Here is a 24,110-nt window from a genome sequence, read left to right on the forward strand (position 1 = left end):
CTATCGTGACACTTTATAGTGCAAAATACCCATATCTTTTTAAATGTCCCTGGGAAGCTCTGACACGATGGTCTAACTACCCTCTATCCTGGTTTGCAAGCATTCACTCTGTTAAAATTACTATTACCTAGGCTGTTTTTTTTTTACTTTTGGACATTACCTACAGCAGTCCCCAGACAGGAACTACATAGGTTGCAAAATGATGCCCTTTATCTGGAGCCACAAATGCCCTTTAGATTAATAAATTGACTCTATATATGCTAAAAAAATCTTTCATCAGTTGTGTAATCACTCACTTTATGGATACAATGTTAATTTTCACAGAATGGAAATGTATACAGCACCAATTATTTATTACAGCTGATAACTGGGAAGTTCATTCCATGTTTATTCACTGGTGTTGGTACCACTGGTTTGCCACTTTTATTACTACCTCAGCTCCCAGGGATGACGTCTCCTACAGTGCCTCCAGCCATTGTTATCAATATTTTTTTTACCCACACTACGGTTAAGTGAGAGCATTTGGGATACATTGTTGTTCTCCCTCTTTTTCCTTTTTTATTCTCGCCTTTTAATTTACCATCATACTATTTTGGCATTTTTATTCTATTTTATATACGTCCAATCTGCATCTGCTCCTGATGAGTGGCATTATGTCCACAAAACACGTAGAGCTTTCGTACGATGTTACGTCACAGTAACAATGTGCAAATTTTGTATTTTATCATTTTATTATAATGAATCATTCCCATTAATATTATCATGTTTACATGTTACTGTGGTTGTTACTCTGGGTACACACACTTTGGGTCTATTACAATGTGTATCATGTTGGATCAATTGTGTACATATTTAAAAATTATCTAGATGATATTTATTGAAACTTATTATTTTATATATATATATTTATTTATTTTTTCTACTGTTTTATGTGTATGTATACGTAATAAACAACCATTATATTATACATTCATTGGGTTGTTCATTTTTGCTTCATACAAAGTCCCAAAAATGCTCCCTTTCTTTTGAGGGCTATACAGGGTGTTTGTGTGGATGGCGTCTGATTGAGCTTTAACCACTTCCCGACCAGCGCACGACGATGTACGTCGACAGAATGGCACGGGCAGGCATATTGGCGTACATGTACGTCCAATATTCGTTGCCGCCGTGCCATCGGGAGCGCGCCGCCGGCGGCGCGCTCCCGCGCTGGTCGGGACCCCCGTGAGTCCGGTCGCGGGACCCGCGGACTCGATCGCCGCGGGCATCCCCGCGATCGTCTCACGGAGCGGCCGAATGGAGGAAATGCTGTATAAACAACATTTTTCCATTCTGCCTAGCAACTAGTGACGCTGATCTCTGCTCCATGTGATTGGAGCAGAGATCAGTGTACACTAAATGAAAGCCCAAGCCCCCCACAGTTAGTAACACACCCCTAGGAACACTTAACCCCTACACTGCCACCCACTGGTTAACCCTTTCACTGCCAGTGTCATTTACACAGGAATCACTGCATTTATATAGCAGTGATTACTGTATAAATGACAATGGTCCCAAAAATGTGTCAAAAATGTCCGATGGGTCCCCCACAATGTCGCAGTCACAATAAAAATCGCAGATCGCCGCCATTACTAGTAAAAAAAAAAATAATAAAAAATTATTAATAAAAATGCTATAAAAACTATCCCTATTTTGTAAACGCTATAACTTTTGCGCAAACCAATCAATAATCGCTTATTGCGATTTTTTTTACCAAAAATATGTAGAAGAATACGTACCGGCCTAAACTGAGGGAAAAACATTTTTTTTATATATTTTTGGGGGATATTTATTATTACAAAAAGTAAAAAATAATGCGTTTTTTTCAAAATTATCGCTCTATTTTTGTTTATAGCGCAAAAAATAAAAACCGCAGGGGTGATCAAATACCACCAAAAGAAAGCTCTATTTGTGGGAAAAAAAGGACGTTAATTTTGTTTGGGAGCCACGTCGCACGACCGCGCAATTGTCAGTTAAAGCGACGCAGTGCCGAATCGCAAAGAGTGGTCTGGTCTTTGACCAGCAAATTGGTCCGGTCTGAAAGTGGTTAAAAGAAATGATCAGCCTTAGGTTTGCTCTCTTGGCTCTTGCCCATTGGGCCCAGCTGAGATACTGAATACAGAGGATGCCCTTATGTAAAGTATAATCAAATGTTATAATATAATAAATGTTCTTTTGTTTTATATGCTCTGTAGTCTTCTTTTAGTAATTTATGTTAGTGTTTCTACTTTCTGTATAATAAATGAGATCCTTGCTTATTTAAACAGTATGTTTATATTATAGCTAGCTTTATTGTATTATCACCATTAATTTTTATCAGAGCTTTTATAGACTAGATAACTATAGAAATAGATAAGATAATACATAGTTATAATAAACAGGGCAAATCCAAAACCACCCCATGTTTATTTCAACATCTGTCCACTTTATATGCCTTGCTGAGAAACTTGAATCGCAAACTTCCCTACATACTCTTATGGGAAAAAAGATATGAATATTTTGTTCTAATTCACAGAGTAGCAGAAAATTGCCAACAATCTCTCCACAAGCTTTATTAATGCAATTTTAGTTAAATGTAATTATAAAAACTTGCTTAGATGGTATCTGGTTCCAATGAGAATTGCAAGAATGCATCCAAGGACCTTACCAGCCTGTTTTAGGCATTGCTGCCAAGCTGGAACCATGTACCATGTTTGGTGGCAATGTCCCAAAGTATTTTGATTTTGGATCAGAATCTTTAATCTTATCCACTCAGTGACTAATGTAAATGTCGATTTATCACCAGAACTGGCTCTATTCGAGAAACTGCCTTCTGATTTCCCAAAAAATGCCAAATAATGAATTCTCTATATATGCTTACCAGCTAGAATAACCATCGCAAAGCACTGGAAGCAACCTGTGGTGGCGTGTGACAAATGTTAAACATAAATTTAATTGGATCATGGTCAAACGACATACTTACCTGTGCCCTCCAAAACAATGAATCTAAATTTAGCAAGACATGGAACTCATGGAAAAGATACATTTTGGTGGATACGTGAAGCCTGGGGATTGCCCTCTTCATTTTTTTTTCAGTGATTCCTTCCTTTTCATTTCACTTCTTTTCCCCATTTCCTTCACCATACTCTCATCCGTGCTACTTATGTTGTTAGGACTATCTTAGAACTATGAATATAAAACAGGTGTATCCACTCAGCAATTAGTGTACATGCACCTGTCCCCAGCGCTCATGTATGCGACTAAAACTCCCACCTGGGGCAAATGATAGGTAATTCAGCAGCTATTATAAAAACAAAAACTAAATAATATAACTCAATGTGGTTGACCTAATAGCATCAAGTCAAACACTAACAGCGCTTTTACTGCTTATTGGTGGAACTACCAGTCCCCTGTTCCCACCATGCAGTTAGACTTGGTTAATTGCAATATGATTTTCTTAATAATCATTAATAACCAGTATAAAAACTTTAAGAACTTTCAAACACATGAATAAATAAATAAATCACAGTCCAGCAATAATCAGTCTAGCACACAAAAGTGACAGAGTCCTTTCCAACTTTCTACGTGATAGCAGCATACATCAGAGAGATAATCTTCCCATGTGTGTAGATATGCGTGAGAAAAATCCTACACCTCACCAGTTTTTCACCGCTGTGTGTATCCACACAAATGGCCGCTTACCAGAAGCTATCTGCTTTTGAGCCTATCTCTGCTGCATACGATCCAGCTGTCTGTTCCTGTGTCCTCCGTTTATGTAGCACTCATTGTACATGGACATGTAAGAAATGCAAGGGGTCTAACATAGTGTAGTATCCTTTATTAGCAATACCCGTCTCCCCACTTACAAATGCACTTACTTTAAAACTATCAGGTAAAAGCATGTCAAAATGGATGTCAGCTACACAGAACAAGCTTCTCACTGCCAGGCTGGTTACCTCGTTCGTCACAGACTGTGTGTAGAGACCCGGGTCCTCGTCTGTTGCTGATCACCCTCACTACTCGCGTGACCACGCCCTGACGCGTTTCGTGATTACGTCTTCAGAGGGCGTGGCCACGCGATGTACGCTGTAGTAATTTATACTATATTCCGTAATTTATACTATATTCCATAAATATATCCTAATAAAGGATACTACACTATGTTAGACCCCTTGCATTTCTTGCATGTCCATGTACAATGAGTGCTACATAAACGGAGGACACAGGAACAGACAGCTGGATCGTATGCAGCAGAGATAGGCTCAAAAGCAGATAGCTTCTGGTAAGCGGCCATTTGTGTGGATACACACAGCGGTGAAAAACTGGTGAAGGTGTAGGATTTTTCTCACGCATATCTACACACATGGGAAGATTATCTCTCTGATGTATGCTGCTATCACGTAGAAAGTTGGAAAGGACTCCGTCACTTTTGTGTGCTGGACTGATTATTGCTGGACTGTGATTTATTTATTTATTCATGTGTTTGAAAGTTCTTATAGTTTTTATACTGGTTATTAATGATTATTAAGAAAATCATATTGCAATTAACCAAGTCTAACTGCATGGTGGGAACAGGGGACTGGTAGTTCCACCAATAAGCAGTAAAAGCGCTGTTAGTGTTTGACTTGATGCTATTAGGCCAACCACATTGAGTTATATTATCTTAGAACTATCTTAGGCCTGTGTAATGATGATTACCGAGCTGCAATAATTTTATATTCACCTAAAGTTTAGCTTTAAAAAGACAAAAAAAAAAAGACAGATGTCCATTGAGTTCAAGGATGTTAAAACTATCAGCAGGCTGAAACACTAACTTTTTTTTTTAACCAGTTCATCTATTTGTATATAGGTAGTACATCCAACAAATGAAGGGTTAGGCACAACCATTTTCCTCAGCCGACTCCCCGCTATAAAGTAAAAGTAATCACTTTTACAGTGCGGTCCACATGGTTCACCTCCCCACCATCACGAGACCCCACCCCATGTGGCTCACTGGCCTGTTCTACACTTACTGACAGCCCAGGTCACCCCATGTCTCCATAAACAGTACCTATCACCTACCTAACACCAATTATCTGGGGGTTTGTTAAGCCTTTGTGATAGCAAAAAATAAAATAAAAAAAAAGGTTAACAAAAAATAAAATGATAATAAATTGTATTGAAGAACAAACAAAAAACAAAACAAATATACACAGGTGTATGTAAACGGAGATTGTACTACACATGTGAGGTATCTCATGAACATTGGAGTAAGAGTAAAAGTTCTAGCACCATAGCCCACAGTAAACTCTAAACTGATGAGCTGTAAAGGCTTTTAAATAATTGCCTAAAGAGATTTTTGGCTACCACAGTTTTTCTCAATATCACAGGTGCACACAATTGTAGGACTTGACATATTTGGTATCTATGTACTCGAAAACATGCATTTGATAAACAGTTGCGGAAATATTGTGCAACATAAAATAATTGCAACTATGTTTTGGGGGATTTAGATAATTTTATAAATTTTATAGCTGAAAATGCAGATTTTTATATGTGTATAAAAAACAATGAAAAAACGGCGCTAGTGCCAAAGTGGTTAAATCATAGTCTCCATACATCATATCTATGCTGGGTTCACATACATGCCTCTGGATGGTGTACGGTCTGAAAAATAACTTCACTAAAAACACTAAAACAAATTAAAGAGGAACTTTACTCCCCCCACTGCCTATAGTTCTTGTTGCATACATTTTTCACTGGTATAATGCTGAATTCACAAAATAACCTGGCCAGCGAATCCAGCGTTGTTTTGCTGTGATCTGCTGCTCCATTGTCATACACAGGGTTCCATGTCCCCATCTCGATGCAGATGTCACCAGGTGCTGGCTGTCTCTTCCTGGTTCAGGTAGCCTGGCCCCCTGATGTCAGGTCCACCCACCTCTGACTGCAGGAGACTGAAGCATCCTGGTATATGCATGTCACATATCCCAGCAGGTTTCAGAGCACTAGCCTAGGCCAGAAAGGTGCCTGGGAGGTAGGAGAACCTACTTTTTTTTTTTTTTTTTTGAAGCGTAGTAAACCAAAAAAAATTGTTTTTTTCGTTTCACGATGCTTTGTGCATCAGATGGGTAAATTTCTGCTTTAAGAATGCAGCACACTCCCAGTGTAAATAAATGTTCTCATTATACACTTCACACTACATAATAAAACAATTTTTGAAAAGGTACAAACAGCAAGACTGTAATTGAATCAGCCTTTTAGAAATGTGTTATTTGCAACGACCAGCAAGAACATATTGTTTTTTTTTTTCCACTTAGCAGTGTATCCAATACAAAGCACTTATTCTTGCACACTGTTATATAAGAAAATTGCACGCCGGTTTTTGGTTTAAAGAATAATGTCACTGACTTTTTCCTTGATATTAATGATATTTATTAACACAATATAATTAGCAACTTCAGAGACAAAATATTCTTAGCTGTCTCTGAATGTGCATTTACTTTATTGCAATAATTATTTTTGTTGTTATTGTAATTTTAAACAATGCAGTTATCACTTTTGTATGTTTGCAATGGGTAAACAAGTGCATCTGATTAACATCCACCTTTTTTCTACCCTTCTGACGAATTGACATTGTCAATTGACATAGATAGCATTTGTTTCATGGATTGTTCTTTTTCAAACCTTTTAAGTTTAACTCCAGCCAAACCTTTTTAGTTTTTGTTTTTTTTTAAGTTTAACTCTGTCATTTTACTTAATTCTCCAATAAGTAACTGCGCTAGCAGAAAAACAAATATTTGAAAATAGTGAGCTGTGAGATATTTAGCACAGCAAACAATACATATAACCAATGTGCTGTGCTTCACAGAGAAAACAGTGCATATACAGTTTTGCTCATAAGTTTACATACCCTGGCAGAATTTATTAATTCTTGGCCGTTTTTCAGAGAATATGAATGATAACACAAAAACTTTTCTTTCACTCGTGGTTAGTGTTTGGCTGAAGCCATTTATTATTAATCAACTGTGTTTACTCTTTTTAAATCACAATGGCAAAAGAAACTACCCAAATTATCCTGATCAAAAGTTTACATACCCCAATTCTTAATACTGTGTATTGCCCCCTTTAACATCAATGACAGCTTGAAGTCTTTTGTGGTATTTGTGGATGAGGCCCTTTATCTTTTCAGGTGGTAAAGATGTCCATTTCTCTTGGCAAAAAGCCTCCAGTTCCTGTAAATTCTTGGGCTGTCTTGCATGAACTGCACATTTGAGATCTCCCCAGAGTGGTTCAATGATATTGAGGTCAGGAGACTGAGATGGCCACTCCAGAACCTTCAATTTATTCTGCTGTAGCCAATGGCAGGTCGACTTGGCCTTGTGTTTTGGATCATTGCCACGTTGGAATGTCCAAGTATGTCCCATGCTCAAATTCCTGGCTGATGTATGCAAATGTTCCTCCAGTATTTTTTGATAACTGACTGCATTCATCTTGCCAACAATTTTGACCAAATTTATGGTGCCTTTGTAGCTCACACATCCCCAAAACATCAGCGATCCACCTCCTTACCTTTCATCATAGGCCTTGTTGACTCCTCTCCAAATGTAGCATTTATGGTTGTGCCCAAAAAGCTCAATTTTGGTCTCCTCACTCCAAATGACTTTGTGCCAGAAGGTTTGAGGCTTGTCTCTGTGCTGTTTGACGTATTGTAAGCAGGATACTTTGTGGCATTTGCGTAGTAATGGCTTTCTTCTGGAGACTCAACCATGCAGCCCATCTCTCTTCAAGTGCTCCTTATTGTTCATCTTGAAACAGCCACACCACATGTTTTCAGAGAGTCCTGTATTACACCTGAAGTTATTTGTGGGTTTTTCTTTGCATCCTGAACAATTTTCCTGGCAGTTGTGGCTGAAATTTTAGTTGGTCTACCTGACCATGGTTTGGTTTCAACCGAATCCCTCATTTTTTACTTCTTAATTAGAGTTTGAACACTGCTGATTCATTCTCAATTCCTTTGAATCTTTTTATACCCCTTTCTTGTTTTATACAGTTAAACTACCTTTTCTCGCAGATTCTTTGACAATTATTTTGCTTTCCTCATGAATCGGAACCCAGAAACGTTAGTGCAGCACCGGATGAAAAATACAAGGGTCTGTCAGGAGTGCAGAAACGCATTGACCTTTTATATATACACACACTAATTACAAGCAAACAGATCATAGGTGAGGATGGTTAGCTTTAATAACCATTCAAACCCCTTTGTGTCAGCTTGTGTGCATGTTATCAGGCCAAAATCACCAGAGTATGTAAACTTTTGATCAGAGTCATTTGGGTATTTTCTGTTGCCATTATGATTTAAAAAGAGTAAACACAGTTGAATGATAACAAATGGCTTCAGCCAAACATTAACTGAAGGCAACATGGTTTGATATCATATATCTGGAGTTTCACTTCCTGGTTGATGCAGACAGGTGGCCTTTGGAATGTAATAAGTTGCACATCAAAGCTTTGTAGCGTATCAGATTATTCATCTGAACAAAAGCTTGGCCCCTGACCGTCTGATGTGATAACGCTATGCAAGCGAGCTTCAAAGAGGGCCATGACTGGCAGGATGATTGATGAAGGTGGGTTACAGAGATCAAACGCATTGAAGATTGACCTAGGATACATAGACATGATACATGGACAATGCTGCCCTAGAGGCCAATACAGCAGGATGGACAGTAATATAATTTATTGAGAAGGATTACCTCAAAACTACTTTCATTCGTTAGAAACCTAAAATGGGCTGAAAATGAGGTTGGGTCTGGACGGTGTATGGATGAAATTTAAAAAGTGCACACAGGAGGGAAGTTGTCCCCTTTTCGCTGTTGGTTCATGCCTGATGGCTCTCTGAGCCTCAGGGCTCTCTCTGTTACCATCATCTTGAGCCCAGCTGAGGAGATCATGCGATAAGTATCTTTGATGTTCTTGTGTTATATGTTCTATAGTATTTTCATGTTATTTATTTCCCAAGAATATAGGAAAATGCTAAGACGTTGTTTTATTAAGCAGTGTGTTTTCATAGCTAATCTTATATTATTGTGCTATCAACAGTAACTATCAGAGTTTTAATAGACTAGCTAACTATAGGAATAGACAAGTTAATATGTATATGGAATAAATAGAGGGTATACATGACCACTCTCAGATAATAATTATTTTAATATTTATTTCACTAACCATGAGTGAAAGAAATGTTTTTGTGTTATCATTCATATTTTCTGAAAATGGCCAAGAAATCATGAATTCTGACAGGGTATGTAAACTTATGAGCACAACTGTATCTACTAAATAAAATAAATAAAAATCAGCATACAAAAAGAAGTCCAAAAAAAGCCTATAAAAAAATCCCATAAAAAAGGTTCTCAGTGTTTCAATCCCATCTTCCTTATGTGCATCCCACATCACAATTCCCTCCTCCACCAAGAACACACAGAGATGCTTACCAGATATGCATTACTCTCAAATTATAGAAAATTCATGTAAAGCGTAGTATTATAATGCACGTTATCCAGCCAGGACCCCAACTGTTCTCAGCTTCTCAGAAGAGAGGGATTCCAACTCCCAGAGTCCATTTTGGCTGTTACTTCATGCATGCAAGTATGTGGAATCAGAGAGGAAATCAGTGGCACCACATAGTTTGAAAACTTATAGATAATTAGTGTAGCCTTATGAGTTTATGTGAAATCTCCATTAATACCTGTACAATATTGTAATTAGAAATATATTTCCATTAGATTTAAATATATATTTAAAGTATTGAGTGTTTGTGTTGGTGTTACTGTAATTGGTTCAACTTCAAAGCTTGGCCTTTTGTTTTCCCTGATAACATCTCACCTGGGAAGTAAACAACAGCTTTCGTTGACTCATCCAATCAGGCTGTTCCCAATATACATTGACTAGGTACAGTGACCAATTAGGGAGAATTATATTAGCCACACTACAGAAAGTAGGGGGGGGGGGGATATAATGCTTTGTGAGAAGGCCAACTCACTCTGGTGTGGGAGCACACGGCAGTCACCATGGGCTGACCTGAAGTTAACAGGTAATCTAATTCTGAACTTGCACCTTATATTGTATTGTAAATATGGTTCTGTGAGTAATTTGTAAATATCATGTAAGCCAGGGGACCTACACTGTATACTGTGATGTAAATACTGTCTGGTGTGTAATTTGTATATATTATGTAAATAAATTATGTAAATTATAAATTATGTAAATAAATTATGTAAATAAATGTGTATTGCTGATTGAACTATCTCTTTTGTACAAGATCTCTCAGATCTAGATATGTATATGTCCATACTACTACAATGATTGAGGGGTATGCACATAATCATAAATACTAGTCAACAAATGGCGACCGACGAAGGGACAGGAAAAATTGGTGGTCTCTTTCAGCAATATCTCAAGGGGTTGCAATATCTACAAAAGGCACACTATGAAAGGGTTTTTCATCTGAATGCTAAAAAGTAACATTGGGTGCTCTATGTGCTCAATATAGAAATGTTGTACAGTGTGTGATCATTAGGAAGCCTACTGTTAGTATACTAAGGAACACATCACTTATGTTAAAAGCTAAATATAATATAGAATTTGTACATGAAGAGTCCAGATACATTAGAAGGAGATGAAAACAGCTGTTGCCCAATGTTTCTATGCATGAAGATTCAGTCGATTAAAAAAAAAAAAGTTTGAAAGATGGTTCCTGCAGTGAATGAAGTGCATGTAACAGGAATTGAGAGTACAGCACAAAAGATGGATAGGGAGGACAGACAGTCTTTAGAAAATGTGCTACTTGTAGCTAACAATATTGGCAAACTATTGCCAGGAGTGCACATAACATTTCATGTAGATAATGTCTTGCAACGATGTAAATTGCTGGGAGTTGCCAACTCCAGAGATCAGGTTAAAGTTTTACTATTAACAGTTAACTTAGACACATGGTCTTCCATACCAGACCATGTTAAAGAAGGAAGAGCAGATTACAATGAAACTGTAGATGAACTGCTAAAAATATTATATCCCTTTGACCTAGGCTTAATAGCAGCGTTTAGAACAAAACAGGAAAATAATGAGAATCCACTTCTTTATGCAAACAGGCTATGGTCAGCTTACTATGTAGGCACACGGAGAAATGTAAACAGAGAGGACCCAGAGTACAAAACCCTCCTAATACCTAATGCCCATCCAAAATTTAAAATTCAATGTGGATTTTTTATAAATCCTCTTAAAGATTCATATCAAAGTATCATGGATTGTATGCACAATTATTTTCATGTAGCCAGAAGGTCTAATTCTGTGAAATCAAAGTTTTATCACCAGCGTACAAACAAAAATACCTATTTAGCAAGTCACACTACAGGAGAATTGGCCACCTTTTCAAACAGAAAGAGACATCATTACAATTACAATGCCTCCAAAGATAAGATCTATAGGCATGGCTCCACAGTTACTAGTCAAAGGCAAATAGCCTCATGCTCCCCTTTGAATGTAAATACCATGGAAAGCGATCTCAGATTACAGCACAGGAGATCAGTTCTGAAAGAACTTACGTTAATAACCACAATTACGTCTCTTGAAAATGAGATTAAGCTACTGAAGTCGCATATTCATAATTGGGAAAATACCAATAAAATAATGGAAACATCACAACATGTTCTTAAGGAAAAATATGAAGCATGCCATGCAGATGTGGTACAGTGTAATAAAAAACTGAAAGAAATAAAACAATCTTTTGATCAAATTGTTAAGACCCCACAGAAAACCGTCTATTCCATTCAAACAGAAAATACAGGAGGGAGGCCCAATCTATCTATATTATCTGCTAGGACTTCCTCTTACGGGGAACAAAACTTAAATATAAGCAATGTAGAAACAGTGAAAGAAGTACCAGATCTAATGTGTCATTCAGATGTCTATGATCTGAGTAATTTATTTTCACCAGATCCAAGTGCGGATGTCAGTGAACATATACCAATGTAAATGTAACAATGTGGTAGTGTTTGCTTTCTTTGTGCCAAAGAAAGGGAAAAGGGTAATAACTTTTGTATAAGTTATATTTTCCAGGTGCAGGGAGCTCATGAAAAAGTAGTGACATGTTAAGCAGATGTATCAATATAGATGTATATACATAAATACATACACCTAAGGTAATGTATAGTAGGCTAGGTATTCAAACATGGTTATTAGTAATATAGGTGTTTATCTTCCCCAAAGGATCAGAAGACTGCCATAAATATTCAAAGGTATAGGGTACAAGTGTTGCTTAGTACAGAAACTTACTCTTGCTTCAATTTATTTTTATTTATTGTATTCCTTGGTGCTCACCGAGGTTCATTGCTCTCTCTAACAATTGTTTGAGTGTGTTGCATGGGGAGCACATGGGTTTCATTGGAAAGACGCCAATTGGAGTGCGGTCTTAGTTTTGTTGAAAAGGTTCAACAGATTATTTATTTTTTTAATGGTCTGTCCACTAAATGCATAACATTTGTGTATAGGACAGTGAAACTAGCTACAAGAGAGTAGTTTGTTTATTTTAGCTGTGGAATTTTACAAGCAGTAATATTCTCATGCTTTTCAGTTACAGTACAGAGCTGTGGAAGTCTTGTTGCTGAATGCTGAAGCTAATATCTGAGAAAGATTATTAGTATAGGGTAAAATAAGATGCATCTAGCATACTGTATTATACCTTGAAATTTTGTTTTAAGGATGAAACCTTACCACAAATTGGGTAATCCGAGTTTGTGGTAGATTCATTTTTTTTTTTAAACTGAATTGGGTTTAACTTTGGTGTAAACACGGCTGTGTTTACCTTTCTATTGTAAACTGAGAGGGTTATTCACCCTAGTTGATACCTGTGGCCTTAGTATTGTTCCTATTGTCCCCCGGGTCTATTGTTCTGCGGGGGTAGGCTCAGACAAGGTAAACTACAAGCTATTGTGAGTAGATTTGGGGTGTCTCCAGTAATCTAATAGGATTGTTTTAGTGAGAGCTGAATATATATATATATATATATATATATATATATATATATATTTTTTTTTTTTTTTTATCCTCTCCACTTTACTGTATTTTCTGAATTTTATTCAATGGGAGTTTCTGTTTGTTTTCCCTACTTCTTTACGGTAATCTCAGAGTGACTGTATAGTACAGGGGAACAGTTAACTTAATTTAGCTTACAAATTGTGCATTGTATAGCTTCCAAATTGTGCATTGTATAGCTTGGTAATGTCTGCCATGTCTTGTCTAGAAAATTTTGTAGCAACTTATACTTTTAAACACAAGAGCAATAAATTTGCCTGTGATGCTAAGTTAAAAGCATCTCCTTGGACTTATGTCCAGGAGTTATTTGAGGAACAAGCTAAAACAACCAACAAGAAAAAGCTCAAAGGTCTAGCCTTGGCAGGCATGTATACAGCTTGCATGGCTATGAATGCTAAAATACAGCAATTTGAAGCTATAATCTACAATAACAATATTACAATGTCACAATTGCTACAAACAATTTCAATCCTTAAAGGACAGGCAGCTATGGCCAGCAGATGCGAACATGGTAATGCTATGGCACCTACTTGTGCCTATGAAATTGGGGACATTAAAGAATATGAAAAGAATGGGGGAAAGGAGGATATGGACCCTAATGCTACTTTTCCTGTGGCGATGGGAGAAATCGCAGAGCCACAAGAAAATCGAGGTTGCACCATGGTCACATACCCACCAGACAATGGGGACCAGATATCCACAAATGAGAAGCAAGACAAGTTCTCCAACATTGGCAAAATTAAAAATAATGAACTCATTATTTCACACGCAACCAATGTGCAACAGAGGGGGGAGCTCTCAGGTGTGAGAAGTCCTAGTGACCAGGTTAAGGCATCTCCCAGCCCAGGGCAGCGGGGGCAATCTACACATAACATAGATTGTAATGCAACCATTTTTAGTATTTATACAGACAACAGGAAACTAGCTCCGTCTGGAGTAGGCGTTAATTTCAACAACTCATTGAAAGGTGAGAGTTCTTTTGCAAGTACCCCTAGATCTATTATGAAGACAGGAAAAGCAGTTAATCAGGTTTTAGCCATTGAAGATTCGCAGCCTAAAACCACACCAGTTGTTAAGAGACGCTTTAATACTTTACAAAAGATAAAGTGCTATACCTGTGGGTTATTAGGCCACATTTCTCAATTTTGTTTGTCTTCTGGTGAAATGATATTTAAACAGAAGCAATATACAACAAGGAGGCGGGACATAGAAGTGTACTCACCACGCTGGGGGGGAAGGGCCTAGGAGTAATAAATATGAAAATACAAAATCATACATCCCTTCCTCAACTATTAAGGCTGAGAATGAGACCTTACAGCAGGAGATTAGGCAAATTAAACAGGAACAGGATGAATTTGTGAAAGAATTCCAATCTTTTAAAAGAAACGTCATAGACTCCCTGAATTTGAAAAATGGAGCGAGTAACTCGTTCACCGCAAACCAAACCAGTACACTAAAAGTGGGGATGAAATACAACATATAAATTCGTTTTAGAGGTCTATGGCATTTTAGTTTCATTAGATCAAAGTGGGAATGTCATTGTCTATTTACCAATGTACACATAAGAATGATGTATTTTTTATTTTTTTATTTTTTTTTGTTTTGCTTTAAATAGGTTAAATAAATAAAAAGGGGGAAAGATTAATAACTGTCTTCTACAAAGTAATCTTTTTTCAGGTTTAAGTGAGTTCAGGAAAGTATATGTCCATACAAATTAGCTGTACATATGCGTAAGAACACGCCTAACAAGGGTAAGGTATAACAGTCCATTGTTTTTTGTTTTTTTTTCTCTCTTCCTCTCACTTTCCTTTGTATTCTCCCAGAGGCCAGAAACGCCTAATAATTCAGTTGCAAATACCAAAGTGCTATCCAGGATGTATGGGATGCAATCGAAATGAATGTGTAGGTTTGAGTGATGGAATGCATGGGTATGAACTGTCCATGTGTAAACAAAGATTTTTTTTTCTTATGGGGTGTACTCAACATTGCTTTATGGCCATAAATAAGTGTGATCACACTAATGCGCATGCGTTGTACGGTTTATGATTATTTTATAATTTTTTTCATTGGAAATGAGCTCAATACTGGTACCAGTTTAAATTTATAATTTTTTTTTTACAAGTTTAAATGTACTTGCGAATAAATAACCTGTGCACAAATATGAAATCTCAATCCCTATAACTATGAGGAACTGTAGGGATGTTGTGTATATTTTTGTTTTCTCCTTTCCTGTGGCTCAGAGTGAAGGGTCTTTCACTCTGACACTCGGAAACTACATGATACATTACTTTGCACCTTGTGACATCTTATGGATTCAGTAGGTCTTATGTTTTGTTTTGTTTTTCCTTCCAAGTAACTCATGTGATGCTAATATGTGTGAAGGTTATAGATCTACATGTTGTCATTTTAGAATTTAAGTATTTACAAACCCTCCCAGTTTTTCCATATTTGGTCTGTCAAAGTATAGACTCATTACCTTGGCTGGAAGTCTGTTCCAAGCATCCACTACTATTGTAGACCATTATGAACCTCTCACAGAGGTACAGTGAGGTGTTATTAATGATTTTTAAGTTTTGTATTTTAGGGTAACTGCCCAAACAAGGATGGATGATTGGACCCAGACGGGGCAAAGTATTGTGAAACACAGATGAGGACCTTAAAACATAATTTTATGTTGGTTTTTAAGGAGAAGCCTTGAATGGAATTAATTACAGTCAGGCCTAACTAAATTCTAATTTCTTTAGGGCGGTCTGTTTCAATAAACAGAGGTCCTGCGCTCTCTAATACAAATTTTTGTGGCCTGCGTGACTTGCAAATTGTTTTGCACTGAGAGTCAATTAATATGTTAATCACCACCGAGAGAGGGTGTTGCGCAATGTTTGAAGGCAGATTCAATCATTTTGTTTAACACAATTACAGATTCAAGGCTCTTTAACAAATTAAAGGTTGAGGCAGCATTCAATCTGAATAGTTTTTTTTTTTTTTTTTTCTTTATTGTTTAGTTTTTTTCCTTCAACTTTTTCTCTTAAGGAAAACTATTTTTTTTTTCTTTACTTCCTATATCACCTTATTTATTTTTTTTGGTGATTCTTCAGTTTGGCTTGCCTATGGTGAAATAAAAAAAAAAAAAAAAAAAAAAGAGGGGAGTATGGGGAACATTATATGGAGAACATTTAAAGCAATTACAAATGTTGATATAGGATATTAAAAGCTTTCCTTTAGCATTTTGGGGATGGGTCGAGTATCCGACAGTTTTTGTTTTTCTCTTATGACATTGGATAATTGTTTTGTATGAATTTAGGTCATTGTAGCTATTATCATGACAATAGTAACATTAGGGTTTAGCTACAAACATGTGACTATTTTCTGTGTATATGTGACATACAATCCTCTCTACAGTTCTAATATCGGGTAGTCATCAGATGTGGTCATTGATCATTTTTCTTTTTTTTATGTTGCTCAGTTTTTCCTTTTTGTGCCATAATCAGTTCAAAAAGCATTGCGTGAATATCATAGATATACTGGGACTTGTGAGACTCATAGTGATTGGCAAATAGCAGGGAGTATAGTACATTTGTACTTAAGAGTATTTTAGTTTGATTTTTCCTGAAGCCACTAGTGACTGGTGACATCACACCTATCTGTAGTCTGAAATCCAGTCATGTTTGTCTGCGTAGGCGACACTGCCTAATCTGCAATGAGAACTCTTAAAGTGATGACCTCTTCCGTAGCCTGCTAAAGGCAGGGCTCGTACAGTAGCTACACATGGTAGCCAAGGATGGAGCGATATGGCCAAATATTGCACTGAACATAGCTTCAGTAACAGGAGTTAATGATGAGTTGCGATGGCAACAAGAGCCCCCTGGACACTTGAAGGGTCATACACAGACACACAGTGGTAGCCAGCAGAAGGCAGAGCAGAGTTACTTGCAGGCATATGACCATGGAGGAAGAAAGATGGGGGGTGGAAATCAGACACCTGGTGGAAGGGCGTACCCAAATTGTTACACATGTCACTGAGAAAGGGGTCTCATTAGTATGTCGCAGTATATCTATGGTAATTCTAATAAAAGGTCCTAACTGCTCAGACTTACCAGACGAGCATTAAGTTGAATGCATGTGTCTCAAAGGTACTTGTGGTTTTCTTTCTCTACCTCTGTCCACATTAACAAAGTATAATCTTAGCCGGGAAAGCTGATCCAAAGCCCATTACTGTATGCGGTATCCAACAGGAATCACCATGGGAGGCTGTCCCAGAAGCAAGGGCAACATGACCAGATTGACATTATTGACTTTCGCACTATCATTATTGGACGGTTGAGAACAAGGATCCTCATGTTTTTTTTTATCCCTCTTGTTTTTTTATTGTGTTTTGTATCCTATGATTTTTATTATGGACTTATTACATTCAGAACAAGTGAGGACTACCGATACTAGGATCCAGAAATGTGAACTGTAGAGATGGAGAGTTTAAACGTTTTTTTTTTCTTCTCAAAGAGTTTTATTTAATTTCAGAGGGCAAAGCCAAACGTTCAAAATATTAAAGAAGATTGCACATAAACCATTATTCTATGTGTGGCCAAGTCTCATATTCTCAACTGGCCACAAGGGGCCATCTGTAGCCTTAGGAGTTTATGTGAAATCTCCATTAATACCTGTACAATATTGTAATTAGAAATATATTTCCATTAGATTTAAATATATATTTAAAGTATTGAGTGTTTGTGTTGGTGTTACTGTAATTGGTTCAACTTCAAAGCTTGGCCTTTTGTTTTCCCTGATAACATCTCACCTGGGAAGTAAACAACAGCTTTCGTTGACTCATCCAATCAGGCTGTTCCCAATATACATTGACTAGGTACAGTGACCAATTAGGGAGAATTATATTAGCCACACTACAGAAAGTAGGGGGGGGGGGATATAATGCTTTGTGAGAAGGCCAACTCACTCAGGTGTGGGAGCACACGGCAGTCACCATGGGCTGACCTGAAGTTAACAGGTAATCTAACTCTGAACTTGCACCTTATATTGTATTGTAAATATGGTTCTGTGAGTAATTTGTAAATATCATGTAAGCCAGGGGACCTACACTGTATACTGTGATGTAAATACTGTCTGGTGTGTAATTTGTATATATTATGTAACCCTATAAATAAATGTGTATTGCTGATTGAACTATCTCTTTTGTACAAGATCTCTCAGATCTAGATATGTATATGTCCATACTACTACAATGATTGAGGGGTATGCACATAATCATAAATACTAGTCAACAATTAGGAACACTAAAATTGTACTTACAAATAGTGCAAAAAATAAACAGTGCTGTATAAAACCACTTATTCCAGCAAGAAAACCACACTCCCAGAATCACTTCTGGTAAATGAGATAATGTCATAAAAGGCTCAGACCAACGCGTTTCATCATAGAGGACAACTTCCAAGGCTCGGATGCCATGTTGGATCACCATGCTATACATCAGGGATATGCAATTAGCGGACCTCCAGCTGTTGCAGTACTACAAATCCCATGAGGCATAGCAAGACTCTGACAGCCACAAGCATGGCACCCAGAGGCAGAGACATGATGGTAGTTTTGCAACACATAGTCTCTATATGCCTGACTAACCAAGTTTAACTTTAAAATGGCCACTAAATTGGGCTATACTCAAACAGCCTATATTTTTCTATGTCTGGCTTATTAGACTCAAAAACAAGCCTTGATTTGGAATTACAGCAGATTAAAATCATCAGACCCCCTTTACACAGACACCTAACGGTCAAAAACGCAAAAACGGGTAAAGAAGAACCATGTTCCACTTTAGTAAAATAACCATTTAAGGCCACTAACCCTATAAGAGGGCATATTACAAAAATATCTGTATATACAACACATCTCCCAACAAAATTGGACAAGGAACACGACCCCAGAACTGTGAAGGGGAAAGTAGCAACTAAATGTGGCTATAACAAAAATGTAAGAAAATCCACAAATAAAATCAACAAAATTAGCCAATAAAAATAAACAGAATACATAATACCTAGTGCCATTAACAACGATTATGTTAAAAATATTATTGTCTCGCCCAGGCAGAAAAGGACCATAAAACTTGTGAACGTTTAAACCATGCTTTTTAGACAATTTTAATTGACGGGGAAATTCAGGTGACTGATCTAAAAAATATTCAACTGCATTGCAACCTTTTGCTTGAGGAATTACAGTATAAAGAAGTTACATCTGCTGTAACCAGAGCCACTGATAAGGCAATACAGCCAGCCCTCTTGTACTGGGCCTGGACCCCAATCAGTTCAAAAGCGAGACCCGGGCACCTGATGATCAGGACGTCCAGCTGTTCTGTTTTATTGCAGACACCAATCCTCTTCTGCCTCCCCTTGCAGAGCTGCCAGCTTCTCCTCTTCTTTCTCCCTCTGGCTGCACTGCGGGCTGCTGGCTTCCCTTCTCTCCTCTCGACAGTTGCGGGCACACAGTGAGATGCTTCAGGATGGAGAGTGGGGGAGGAGACCTGTAAATATGTAATTTACTGGACCCTTCCATTCATCACTGAAGCACAGTAAACTGAGGAAGCCTCAGAGCACTTCCTATTCATTCATGTGAAGCTGAGGCAACGGGGAAAGGGACTGATAAATCTATGTCCTCAGTCCCTTTCGGACGGGGGAAGGGGGCCTTGTTAGCTAGGCTGTATGGAGCCTTGTGATTTCTAACAGCAGCTCTGGCTGTAACCATCAGATAACCTTTTTGGTACAATACATTACAGGCATACCCCACTTTTAAGTACACAATGGGGTTTATTTACTAAAGCTGGAAAGTGCAAAATCAGGCCCACGTCTGCATAGAAACCAATGAGCTTCCAGGTTTTATTACCAAAGCATAATTGAAGAAGCTGGGGTTAGAAGCTCATTGGTTTCTATGCAGAAATGAACCTGATTTTGCACTTTCCAGCTTTAGTAAATAAATGTGTACTTAAACATGGGGTATGCCTGTATTCAAAACGTTAATGGTATGTTGAGAATCCTTTAAAGATAAAGCATCTTGAAAACGAATGGTTGCAAATAGTAACCTTTATATTTGCCCACACAAGAAGTAACAGAATTGATCCCGCTCACAATAGGACACCCTGAAGGGTCTGTATGATCTTTATGCAGTTTGGGCAAACAATAGATCACCGGAATCTGAGGAGCCAAAGGGGCAAGAAACAACTTCTATTTTTTTGCTTAAAATTCCCTGCATGTAACCCATATCAACCACCTTTTGTAATTCCCTTTTAACCACTTGCCGACCGCCGCACGACGATATACATCGGCAGAATGGCACGGGCAGGCATATGGGCGTATATATAAGTCCCTGCCTGCCCGCGGGTGGGGGGCCCGATCGGGCCCCCCCCCCGGTGCCTGCGGCGGTCGGCATTTCTTCGAGAGCGATCCGGGATGAGGGGGCGGCCATTCATTCATGGCCACCCCCTCGCGATCGCTCTCGACGAATGGAAATCCTCCGTGACATCACTTCCTCTCCTGTAATGTAAACACAGGAGAGGAAGTGATGTATTCTCTCCTCCGTGTCGGTATTTTTCGTTCCGGCACCGAGGAGAGAGGTTCGGTGAGTTGCACCAACACACCACACATACAGTAGAACATGCCAGGCACACTCACACCCCCCCTTTACCCCCCGATCACCCCCCCAATTACCCCTGCCCCCCCCAGTCACAGTGACACCAATTGCTTTTTTTTTTTTTTTTTTTTTTACATTGGTGTCATTTGTGACTGTAATAACTGTTAGGGCAGTTAGGGTTAGCCCCCTTTAGTTCTAAGGTACCCCCCTAACCCCCCCAATAAAGGTTTAACCCCGTGATCACCCCCCGTCGCCAGTGTCACTAAGGCTGGGTTCACATTGCAGCGGTTTGAGAACGGATGTGATTCGCACCGCACTGCAGTGCAAATCACATCCGATCTCTGTGCGATTCGAGTTCAGCCATACAGATAGTATGGCTGAATTCGTGTCGCACCCGCCGCACCCGCCGCAAACTCGCACGGGACCCTTTTTTTGGTCCGCAGCAGAATCGGATCGCATGGGTGTTCACACCATGCGATCCGAGTTTGCAGATCGCACTGCGATATGCGAACTGATTTGGGGGTGTCATTAACATTTCACTGACACTCCCAGCAGTTCGCATAGGGCAGTGTGAACTGCCGCCGGGAGGCATGCGATGCGGGAACCCGCCGCGGATTCGTGGCGTTCCCGCATCGCTCCAGTGTGAACCCAGCCTAATAAGCGATCATTTTTCTGATCGCTGTATTAGTGTCACAGGTGACGCTAGTTAGGCAGGTAGGTATTTAGGTTCGCCGCAACTTTTTATAGCGCCAGGGACCCCCATATACTACCGCATAAAGCCCCCTGATTGCCCCCTAGTTAACCCTTTCACCAGTGATCACCATATAACTGTTACAGGTGACGCTGGTTGGTTAGTTATTTTTTTATAGTTTCAGGGCACCCGCCATTTATTACCTAATAAAGGTTTAACCCCCTGATCACCCGGCGGGTGTCATTTGTGACTGTAATAACTGTTAGGGCAGTTAGGGTTAGCCCCCTTTAGTTCTAAGGTACCCCCCTAACCCCCCCAATAAAGGTTTAACCCCGTGATCACCCCCCGTCGCCAGTGTCACTAAGGCTGGGTTCACATTGCAGCGGTTTATGAGAACGGATGTGATTCGCACCGCACTGCAGTGCAAATCACATCCGATCTCTGTGCGATTCGAGTTCAGCCATACAGATAGTATGGCTGAATTCGTGTCGCACCCGCCGCACCCGCCGCAAACTCGCACGGGACCCTTTTTTTGGTCCGCAGCAGAATCAGATCACATGGGTGTTCACACCATGCGATCCGAGTTTGCAGATCGCACTGCGATATGCGAACTGATCTGGGGGTGTCATTAATATTTCACTGACACTCCCAGCAGTTCGCATAGGGCAGTGTGAACTGCCGCCGGGAGGCATGTGATGCGGGAACCCGCCGCGCATTCGTGGCGTTCCCACATCGCTCCAGTGTGAACCCAGCCTAATAAGCGATCGTTTTTCTGATCACTATTAGTGTCACAGGTGACGCTAGTTAGGCAGGTAGGTATTTAGGTTCGCCGCAGCTTTTTATAGCGCCAGGGACCCCCATATACTACCGCATAAAGCCCCCTGATTGCCCCCTAGTTAACCCTTTCACCAGTGATCACCATATAACTGTTACAGGTGACGCTGGTTGGTTAGTTATTTTTTTTATAGTTTCAGGGCACCCGCCATTTATTACCTAGTCTCACTAGTGTACCCCTAAATTTAGGGGTGTCTACTTTCCAAAATGGGGTCATTTGGGGGGGGTTTGTGCCATCTTGGCATTTTATGGCCTTCAAAACTGTAACGCCCTTAGAAAGCCTGAAGGCGGTGCTTGGTTTTCGGGGCCCCGTACGCGGCTAGGCTCCCAAAAAGTCCCACATATGTGGTATCCCCGTACTCAGGAGAAGCAGCAGAATTTATTTTGGGGTGTCATTTCACATATGCCCATGGCATGCGTGAGCAATATATCATTTAGTGACAACTTTGTTAAAAAAAAAAAAAAAGTTTGTAATTTTCCCGCAATTTGTGGCAAAATATAAAATATTCCATGGACTCAACATGCCTCTCAGCAAATAGCTTGGGGTGTCTACTTTTTAAAATGGGGTCATTTGTGGGGGTTTTGTGCCATCTTGGCATTTTATGGCCTTCAAAACTGTAATAGGTAGTGAGGAGTGAAGTCAAATATTTACGCCCTTAGAAAACCTGAAGGCGGTTCTTGGTTTTCGGGGCCCCGTACGTGGCTAGGCTCCCAAAAAGTCCCACATATGTGGTATCCCCGTACTCAGGAGAAGCAGCAGAATTTATTTTGGGGTGTCATTTCACATATGCCCATAGCATGTGTGAGCAATATATCATTTAGTGACAACTTTGTGAAAAAAAAAAAAATAATAATTAAAGTTTGTAATTTTCCCGCAACTTGTGGCAAAATATAAAATATTCCATGGACTCAAAATGCCTCTCAGAAAATAGCTTGGGGTGTCTACTTTCTAAAATGGGGTCATTTGTGGGGGTTTTGTGCCATCTTGGCATTTTATGGCCTTCAAAACTGTAATAGGTAGTGAGGAGTGAAGTCAAATATTTACGCCCTTAGAAAACCTGAAGGCGGTTCTTGGCTTTCGGGGCCCCGTACGCGGCTAGGCTCCCAAAAAATCCCACACGTGTGGTATCCCCGTACTCAGGAGAAGCAGCAGAATTTATTTTGGGGTGTCATTTCACATATGCCCATAGCATGTGTGAGCAATATATCATTTAGTGACAACTTTGTGTAAAAAAAAAAAAAAAATATATTTTTTTGTCATTATTCAATCGCTTGAGGCAAAAAAATAAAATATTCGATGGGCTCAACATGCCACTCATCAATTTCCTTAGGGGGTCTACTTTCCAAAATGGGGTCATTTGGGGGGGTTTTGTACTGCCCTGCCATTTTAGCACCTCAAGAACTGAGATAGGCAGTCGTAAACTAAAAGCTGCGTAAATTCCAGAAAACGTACCTTAGTTTGTAGATGTGACAACTTTTGCGCAAACCAATAAATATTACCAAAGACATGTGGCTGAATACATTTTGGCCTAAATGTATGACTAAAATTGAATTTATTGGATTTTTCTAATAACAAAAAGTAGAAAATATCATTTTTTTTCAAAATTTGCGGTCTTTTTCCATTTATATTGCAAAAAATAAAAATCGCAGAGGCAATCAAATACCATCAAAAGAAAGCTCTATTTGTGGGAAGAAAAGGACGCAAATTTTGTTTGGGTACAACATTGCATGACCGCGCAATTACCAGTTAAAGCAGCGCAGTGCCAAATTGTAAAAAGACCTCTGGTCATTTACCAGCAAAATGGTCCGGTCTGAAAGTGGTTAAACTGGACCGTGGGATAATTTATTACATTTTTGTCCTTCCTCCTTCATTATT

General features: G+C 39.0%; 1 protein-coding gene across 2 annotated transcripts in view; it reads right to left on the minus strand.

Moving 5' to 3' along the window:
* The window catches only part of FNDC3B (fibronectin type III domain containing 3B), a 467,960-nt gene that overhangs the window by 77,078 nt on the left and 366,772 nt on the right, over window positions 1-24,110 (minus strand). The window lies entirely within an intron of this gene.

Source organism: Lithobates pipiens, unplaced genomic scaffold (assembly GCF_037356315.1).
Source record: "Lithobates pipiens isolate NorthernLeopardFrog02 unplaced genomic scaffold, aLitPip1_a1.2 Scaffold_18, whole genome shotgun sequence".
NCBI lineage: Eukaryota > Metazoa > Chordata > Amphibia > Anura > Ranidae > Lithobates > Lithobates pipiens.